Below are 10,223 nucleotides of genomic sequence, written 5' to 3' on the forward strand. Positions count from 1 at the left end.
TTATCTGTTTTTAAGGGGCCCACATTGTTCTTGTCCACCCTCTTTTTCCTAATATAATGGTAAAAAAATGTTTGTGTTGATTTTAATATCCCTTGCAAGTTTCTTTTCATACTCCCTTTTTGTAGCTCTTTCTATCTGTTTTGTCCCCCTTTGCTGTTCTTTGTATCTCTCCCAAGCGTCAGGATCTGTGCTATTTTTTTGCATGTTTGTATGCTTTTTCTTTTAGTTTTATGTTGTCCCTTACTCAGCCCATGGCTTTTTTTTGGCAAGTCGAGCTCTTGCCCCTTAGGGGTATAAACTTGTTCTGTATCACGTTAAATTCTTTTTTGAACACCTCCCACTGATCTTCTGTCGTTTTACTCATTAACAGAATTGCCCAGTTTACGGTGGACAGTCTCTGTCTCATCCCATTGAAGTCGGCTTTACCTAAATTTAGAATCTTAGTGGCTGTTGCGGGTTTCTTCCTTTCAAACTCAAAGTTGAACTCGATCATATTATGATCGCTATTAGATAAATGTTCATGCACCGTTAGGCTGTTAACTTAATCTGGCTCATTACTCATTATTAGATCTAATATGGCCAGACCCCTTGGTTCTAGGACATGTTGTTGCAGAAAGCTGTCCTGAACAAACTCAAGAAACTCGCTACCTCTCTGACATGAGCTATCTATATGAAAGTTAAAATCCCCCATTAAAACCACTCTGCCTTTGCTACATGCTTGTCTAACCTTTGCATTTATACATTCTGCCAGTTCAAAGCTGCTACCAGGCGGCCTATACACAACTCCCGCTACAATCTTAAATCCTTTTCTATTTCTTAATTCTACCAATAAAGTCTCCACTGTCTGCTTACTTCTCGTTATATTGTCTCATCATTGAAGTAACTTAATCTTTAATCCCCCTCTACCAGTTTCCCTATCCTTCCTGTAGACCTCGTAACCTGGTATATTCAGTTTCCAGTCCTGATCGTCTTGCAGCTATGTCTCAGTTATGGCTACCATGTCGTACTCATTATGTCTGTCAATATTCTCCTGGTACTGGAAACCAACATATCTCATGCCATTTATAATCATATTTATCACCTCTCAGCAATTTTTAAAAATTCATTCTCAGGATGTGGGCATCTCTGGCAAGGCTGGCATTTATTGCCCATCCTTAGTTGCCCTGAGAAGGTGGTGGTGGGCCACCTTCTATTTGATAGAACTGGCTATTTCAGAGAGTCAGTCTGTGTGGGACTAGAGTCGACCATATGAGTCGGCTATAGGTCAGACCAGGCAAGGATGGCAGGTTTCCTTCTCTAAAGGGCATCAGTGCACGCTGATGACACCCAACTCTACATCACCACCACCTCTCGACTACTCCACTGCCTCTGATTTGTCAAGCTGCTTGTCCGACTTCCAGTATTGGATGAGCAGAAATTTCCTCCAATTAAATATCGGAAAGACCAAAGCCATTGTCTTTGGTCCCCACCACAAACTCTGTTCCCGAGCCACCGACTCCACCTCTCTCTCTGGCCAATGTCTGAGGCTGAACCAGTTTGTTCGCAACCTTGACGTCCTATTTGACCCTGAGCTGAGCTGAGCACATCCTCTCCATCACCAAGACCGCCAACTTCCACTTCCACAACATCACCTGTCTTCACCCTTGCCTCAGCTCATCTGCTATTGAAACCCTCATCAATCATAGAATCATAGAAAGTTTCAGCACAGAAGGAGGCCATTCGGCCCATTGTGGCTGTGCCGGCCGAAAAAGAGCTATCCAGCTTAATCCCACTTTCCAGCACTTGGTACGTAGAGGTGTAGGTTACGGCACTTCAAGTGCTCATCCAAGTACTTTTTAAATGAGTTGAGGGTTTCTGCCTCTACCACCCTTCCAGACAGTGAGTTCCAGACCCCCACCATCCTCTGAGTGAAAAAAATTCTCCTCAGCTCCCCTCTAATCCTTCTACCAATTACTTTAAATCTATGCCCCCTGGTCACTGACCCCTCTGCTAAGGGAAATAGGACCTCCCTCTCCACTCTAAATAGTCCCGTCATAATCTTGTATACCTCAATTAAATCTCCCCTCAGCTCCCTTGTTCCAAAGAAAACAACCCCAGTCTATCCAATCTTTTCATAGTTAAAATTCTCCAGTCCTGGCAACATCCTCGTAAATCTCCTCTGTACCCTCTCTAGTGCAACCACATCTTTCCTGTAATGTGATGACCAGAACTGTACACAGCACTCAATGCCTTTGTTATCTTTAGACTCGACTGGTCCAATGTTTTCCTGGCTGGCCCCCCAGCTTGCACCCTCCGTAAACTTGAGCTCACCCAAAACTCTGCTGCCCATAACCTAACTTGCACTAAGACCCATCACCCCTGAACTCGCTGACCTACATTGGCTTCCAGTCTTGCAACGCCTCGATTTTAAAGTTCTTATCCTTGTTTTCAAAACCCTCCATGGCCTCACCCCTCCCGATGTCTGTAACCTTCTCCAGCCCTACAACCCTCCAAGATCTCTGCGCACCTCCAATTCTGGCCTCTTGTGCATCCCCGATTTCCACTGCACCACCATTGGCAGTCGTGCCTTCAGCTACCCCAAGTTCTGGAACCCCCTCCCTAAATTTCTCTGCTTCTCTACCTCTCATCCTTTAAGATGCTCCTTCAAACCTGCCTCTTTGACCAAGCTTTTGGTCACCTGCCCTAATATCTCCTAATGTAGCTGAGTGTCAAATTTTGCATGATAACACTCCTGTGAAGCAACTTGGGATGTTTTACTAAGTTAAAGACACTATAAAAATTAAATTTGTTGTTGTAGAGTACTGATGTCTCTAATACATAGGGCTGATCATTTTTCGAGAATTCTCACTTCCCTAGCTGTAACCACCTGTTTGCACAACTGGAGAAACCTTGGTAAATCTATAAGAAGAGAAAGTTGCACAACATTGTGGTCAAATGTTCTCAACAGAGTTATGTGTAAAATTATCTGCCACAGTGTTTCAGCTGATATTTCACATTTAGGTGGATGTGAACCACTCTGTGGAGGATGATTTTATCAGCAAAAAGAGCAGCACTTTTTAATTATGTCCACCTTCATGTCATTGAAGACAAGGGGCAGAGCAGAGCCAGGCAGAATTCCTTGAGGGATTGTTGGGAAAAGATGAAAATCCATTTAACCTGACCTACTGTCTGATTTCTGAGGAGATTACTTTTACACTGATGAAAGCACAGGTTTACAAACAAGTTGACTTTAGTAACTTGCATTTTGAGTTTTCCTTAAGTTTGCCTTAAGCTAAAATCATACTAAAAACAATAGCATGTGAACGTTAATTACAATTCTTTATATCAATATTACTCCTTAATATATACTGAGAGTGCGGGCTGCCATAGACTCCAATGGTTGGAAATGTTGGCAGAATAGGTTGTTAGATGCCACATGCCACATGAGTTGCATGCTCCTGTGAAAGAATAAACTGAGGGATTTTCTTTCTTTCATGAAAGTGTTGCATGGTGAAGCTTTGACCATACTGACAGTGAAACCTAATTCAACTTTTAACTGTAAGACTCCTTGTAACCCACGCATACTATTAGTCATCTGTTTATTGAAAAAAATAGAAGTGCAGATAGCTGCAACAACACTTACCTCACTGTCAAACCGGTTTTGCTGCCATCATGTCACCCCTCCAACCAACCACATGCAGATTTACGCTCAACCTTTCCCATACTAATAGACATACCTGTTACCTGTAGGAAAACTGACGTCAGTCACAGCTGCAAAAATCATGTGTATAACCCACATGACGTTGATGAACATGAAGGAAAGTAAAAAAAAATTAAGACATACATGCACAAATGCTTAATTGACACAGGCTCACGTAGTCAGAAATTTAGAGGAACACTTAGAAGACACCTTGTGTAAGTTTAGTAAGACTGAAGGCATGTTTTTTATTTTGTATAATCACGTGAAGATTGATTGTACTGTTTGAATTAAATGGGGTAGAAATTGGTATGCTTTGTGCCTATTTTCGGGCATGAAACGGGTACAAAGCAAACCAATTTAGCGGTGGGACAGCCTGCACCCAGTCTGCCCAGATGTTGGTCCCACTGCTAAATTCATTGGGCTCTACTTGTAGGTGTCCCAGACGCATGCCTAAAACAGGCATTAGACCACGTAAATATATAAATTATGGGTCAAACCACTGTTGAAGGACCCATCCAGATATTAGTAGTGGGCATCAGGATACTTCAGCAGCCTCCGCGGCCGCCAATGGAAGGCAAATTAATTTTTTTTTCCTTTTAAAAAAAAATGTTTCTATGAAGCCAGGACTGCTCATCCAACCCCAAGGGACTCCCAATCAACCCCCTCCCTTAACCCGCTCCAGTCCCCCCTCACAGGACTTAACCGAGGGCCGCTGCTGGTGAGGCAGGCAGCCCGACATTGATTCCTTCGCTTTGGAGAGCTGCACGTGGAGTCGCAGCCAGCGCCGGCAGCTCGCACCGAGTATGCTGATGAGGCCCGAGGAACAATTTCCATTGATTCTCAGTTTGGGCGCGTGCTGAAAACGCACTGACCAAAATCTACCCTAGTGAGTCTAGGCATTGACTGCTGTTCTGCATGTTCACCCCACTACAAAATAAAGCGGCTTATCGATTTGTTCCAGCCTTGTCTCGTCAAGTGTTTGCTTGGCTTGCCTTCAAACTGATTGAAGAGGCACATTTGTGAAATACTCGATTTTCCAGTCCAGATCACAAGAAAATGTTATTGGGAGTTCCCTGGTTTATGCTGTTGTCCAAGTGAATATTGAGCAGTATGAGTCAACGCCCATAAAAGACACTCAGACTGGTTATGGAAGTGACTGATGCAACCCGAGAAGGTGTCAATGGTGGACCCAACTTTATAACACCATTCTTTATTCTCACATGAATAGAATTTGCCTAGACAGTGAGCAGTGAGGAATTAATAACTAGGAAACATTCCCAGTACAGATTTAACCTTTCCAAACTTTGGAAAGTCCTGAAATCAATCTTTTAACTGATTGAATGAAGTTGTTTGAACAAGGGCTTTTACTCTGAGGTCTGATTTTAATCAATGTTGCCATGATGCAACATGCACCAAGTGACAGAAACTGTTTGATCTCTGATAGCTTGCTTCCAAATGGAAGCATCATTTAATAGCCATTGGATCAGCACCTTTGCTCTAGCTGAGTCATTCAAACATTATCTTATTCGTTGTGGCTTAAAAAAGCTTTATTTTAAGGGTCTTTGGATCTATTAATATCAATTACAATTGGTCCCAATTAATCGATTATTAGATATCTGCTAGAAACTGTCGTTTAATCTTTAGGTTAGAGAAACGCTTTTTTGAGTACCAGAAAATAGAAAATTACTGAGGATCTGAATTTATTTCATTTTCATGGAGAAGGTGTAGTGTGGGGTGAAGCCACAGAAGAATTTGTAAATAGGGTCAAGGATTTTTAAATCATCGCGGTGGGGTAAAGGGAATCAGCGGAGCTCAGCCAAACAGTGGGGGTGAGGGATGTACTTTTATGGTGTACGGCACAGGCAGCAGAGTTTTGAACAAATTGCAGTTTGTGTAGGATAGCCAGTGAGAAGAGCGTTGGAAAATTTGAACCTGGAGGTGAGAAACATTTGGCTGAGAGTTTCAGCAGCAGAAATAGGGATGGAGTATTGTTATGGAATTGGAGGTAGGTGACATTAGTGATAGGATGTGGGATTTGAAAGTTGTTCACAGTTAAACAAGACATCCAGGTTGCACACTATTTGGTTCAGCCTGAGCAACCAACAGAGGATGGGGATGGAATCAAGGGGCTCGATTTTCGGATGTACGGGATGGCGGGCTTGTGACCAGGGGGGCTCCGAAAATCGGGGATTCCCGGGGCGGGTCCGGAGCCTGGCTCCAACCTGCCCAATTCCGGGTTCCCCAGTGACGCGCTTAGATGCTCGCGCAGCCCCTGCATGCGGGACTCCTGTCGGCAATTAAAGCCATCAGGATCCTATTTAAACCAATTGTTTACATAGTTCAGGTTGTTTGCAGACCTGATTGACATGATATTTTAGGAGGGGTGGGATCTTCAACTAAACTGAGACTGTTTCCCGTACTGGGGGAAACACTCCCAGTTGAAATGGACGTGTTGCAGCCACCATCTTGTGGCAGCTGCAAAGGTCCATTTGACAGGTGGGGGGGGGGGGGAGACCCTCACTCATTGCAGGAGGCCACTCTGTCACTTTGGACAAAGTTTGGCCTCCACCACCCTCCTCCTAACAATAAAATTCACCAACTTGCAACCTCAACCCCGGTGTTGAGACACATTTACCTACCTTGCGGACCCCCTCAAACGTACATCTTCCGGATGGGGGCCGCCATAGCTGCAGTCTTAACCTCGTTGGAGGACGAACAACCTCGCCGGCCACGCCGTCCACCTCTGACACGTGGAGCTCCACAACACAATGCTGTGACACATCCGCCTGCACAGCAGGAGGGAGGGCAACCACAGAAAGAGATGTGTCGCAGAGGGCACTACCCTCGCCACGGGGTCCACAGACCGAGGCTCAGCTTCCTGGACCTCTCCGAGGAGCAGTGCATACAGAGGCTCAGAGTCACTTGATATGTAGTCGTCGACATCTGCAGCCTCCTTCATGCCGAGCTGCTCCCAGCTGGCCCGAGCACCATCGTCTTACCTGTCACTGTCAAAGTCACCACTGCCCTCAACAACTTCTCCGCATCCTTCCAGGGTGCCACCGGGGACATCGCCGACGTCTCTCAGTCGTCTGCACAAAAGAGCCCTGCAAATACACCTGCACCCACTCTGCAGTGTCACAATGGGTGGCATCAGTTGTGGGTTTTCATTGTGATCCTCAGGAAAGGGCATTATTGCACAAACCAGACAAGATTCGCAAAGACGTGGCAGTAGTGGTGACAATATAATATGTGATGTGAGTTGGTCAGAAATTCAATATAAGTAACAACCATGACAAACCCTCAAACACCCTTGTACATCCCCTTCACGCTCACGACATGTTTGCCTTACGCTTCCTACTGCACATATGTGATGCATGCCCTGTGGCTGCAGCACAGGTAGTGGCAGGTTGGGTGAGGCTGACCGTGAAAGAGATGCATGAGAGGGTGAGTATGAGATAGAGCCATGAGATTGTATGAAGATTGGGTTGAGTGGTAGTGGTGGGATGAGTACTGGCGAGGTGAGTAAGTGCAGGTAAGATGAGGATGAGCTTTGAGTGGGTGTGAGGAGTGATGTGATAGAGTCGTGTTGGCAGTGCAGAAGGAGATGTGGCAGACGGAGTGTAGGGGAATGAGTAAGTGTACTCACTTCGGCTGACCTACTTAGTTCACTGAAGCGCCTCCTGCACTGTATGAAGGTGCGTGATATGTTGGTGGTGCTGGTGACCTCCACTGCCACCTCGAGCCAGGCCTCCGTGTTGGCAGAGGCAGGCCACTTCCTCCCGTCCGCCGGGGAGAAGATCCCTGTCCTCCCCCTCCTCCTCACCCCATCTAGTAAGACCTGGAGTGAGACATCATTAAACCTGGGAGCAGACTTTCCCCTGGGCTGCTCCATGCTGTAATTTTGCCTATTTTCTGCAGCATCAGTCAGTGGAGGACTGTCCCTTTAAATAGGGCTCGTCCAGCTGACAGCCTATGATGCGGCTGCGCAGTCCACAAGCTGCGCAGCTTTCCAGCGCGAAACCCGGAAGCCAAGGTAAGTGGCTTCAATTAGGCTGCGATCGCGTGTGGAGCACCCCGAATTCACTGGGCACGTTACCCACACGCCCAGTTGACCTCCCGCTGCCAATGTGCCTCCCTTCTAAAATCGAGCCCAAGGTGTTGTATGTGGAGTTTCTGGTGGGAGCCAAAAAGACTGACTTTGTCCAACCATTGTTAAACTAGAGAAAGTTTTGACCTAGCTACATCATTAAATAAATTTAAAACAGAAATAGACAGTTTCCTAGAAGTAAAGGGAATTCGGGGTTACGGGGAGCGGGCAGGAAATTGGACATGAATTTAGATTTGAGGTTGGGATCAGATCAGCCATGATCTTATTGAATGGCGGAGCAGGCTCGAGGGGCCGATTGGCCTACTCCTGCTCCTATTTCTTATGTTCTTATCCATGACTTGATATCAGAAAAATAATCAGAAATAACAGTTAATAGGGGAGTGAAGTGTTGTGGCAGAGCTGCAAAGCTGGGTGTTATCAGCATACATGTGGAAACTGAGCATTATAGAGATACAGTATCTAGACAAAGACTGGATAGGAGCCAGAGGGACAAGAACAACCAGGGAGAGGAAGGGAAGCCATTACAGGAGTTATGTGTGTTCAATTTGAAACATTTTGAAATACCATAAAAACTATTTAGAAAATAAGAACGTAATCTGTTCAGTCACAAACATTTTTGAATGGACTGCGAATCTGTAAAATTAAATTGTTTCATAGCAATATTATTCTGCAGATGATAGATTTTTGGATTTAAAAAATGCAACTTACTAATTTTGTTTCCCATCTTCTCAGAATGTATACCTTTTGTGCAAAATATGAATTTTTTTTATAAGTTGCAAAAATAATGAATTTCAGAAAAAGAGAATTTATGCTTCTTCCATCCTGCATTCAATGAGAGCAGTTAGAACCTTTAGAACTGCGTTGTGCTGAAAAAGGAACAAACTCTTGTGTTGGAGACCAGGGAAAGCTGGGCTCAGCTTCACCTTTTTTTTAGCTATAATTAGGCCCTTTTTTTAATAACTATGATTAGGTTATAAAGTTTTTGGAGTCACCACAATCACAAGGTGTGGCATATAAAATGTGAGAGTTGACTTTCAAGGATTATGAGCTTCCTGAGCTTGTGCTCTCTGATCCTCAGAGATGACATAGTTAAACCTGAAAGGACAAATACGTATCAGACTGTCGTGCTGTGTGCCTGTAAATGCTCCTCTCGATCACGTACAGTTAACAAATAAATTGAATAAATAAAAATCAACATCTCCCCAGACATGTTATAAGTGATTGATTGACTCATGATGAGTCGCTTTGTCACTGTATATGGATATGAATTATGGTTATCAGTGTAGTTGGACATCACATTTTTAAAAATCCTTCATGGGATGTGGGCGTCGCTGGCAAAGCCAGCATTTATTGCCCATCCCTAATTGCTCTTGAGAAGGTGGTGGTGAGCCGCCTTCTTGAACCGCTGCAGTCCGTGTGGTGAAGGTTCTCCCACAGTGCTGTTCGGAAGGGAGTTCCCAGGATTTTGACCCTGCGACGATGAAGGAACGGCGATATATTTCCAAGTCAGGATGGTGTGTGACTTGGAGGGGAACGTGCAGGTGGTGTTGTTCCCATGTGCCTGCTGTCCTTGTCCTTCTAGGTGGTAGAGATCGCGGGTTTGGGAGGTGCTGCAGTGCATCCTGTGGATGGTACACACTGCAGCCACTGTGCGCCGGTGGTGAAGGGAGTGAATGTTTAGGGTGGTGGATGGGGTGCCAATCAAGTGAGCTGCTTTGTCCTGGATGTTGTCGAGCATCTTGAGTGTTGTTGGAGCTGCATTCATCCAGGCAAGTGGAGAGTGTTCCATCACACTCCTGACTTGTGCCTTGTAGATGGTGGAAAGGCTTTGGGGAGTCAGGAGATGAGTCACTAGCCGCAGAATACCCAGCCTCTGACCTGCTCTTGTATCCACAGTATTTATGTGGCTGGTCCAGTTAAGTTTCTGGTCAATGGTGACCCCCAGGATGTTGATGGTGGGGGATTCGGCAATGGTAATGCCATTGAATGTCAAGGGGTGGTGGTTAGACTCTCTTGTTGGAGATGGTCATTGCCTGGTACTTGTCAGGCGCGAATATCAGCCCAAGCCTGGATGTTGTCCAGGTCTTGCTGCATGTGTGCACGGACTGCTTCATTATCTGAGGAATGGAACTGAAAACTGTGCAATCATCAGCGAACATCCCCATTTCTGACCTTATGTTGAAGGGAAGGTCATTGATGATGCAGCTGAAGACAGTTGGGCCTAGGACACTGCCCCGAGGAACTCCTGCAGCAATGTCCTGGGGCTGAGATGATTGGCCTCCAACAACCATTACCATCTTCCTTTGTGCTAGGTATGACTCCAGCCACTGGAGAGTTTCCCCCCTGATTCCCATTGACTTCAATTTTACTAGGGCTCCTTGGTGCCACACTCGGTCAAATGCTGCCTTGATTTCAAGGGCAGTCACTCTCACCTGA

This window comes from Heptranchias perlo, chromosome 31 (genome assembly GCF_035084215.1).
Source record: "Heptranchias perlo isolate sHepPer1 chromosome 31, sHepPer1.hap1, whole genome shotgun sequence".
In the NCBI taxonomy this organism is placed as follows: domain Eukaryota; kingdom Metazoa; phylum Chordata; class Chondrichthyes; order Hexanchiformes; family Hexanchidae; genus Heptranchias; species Heptranchias perlo.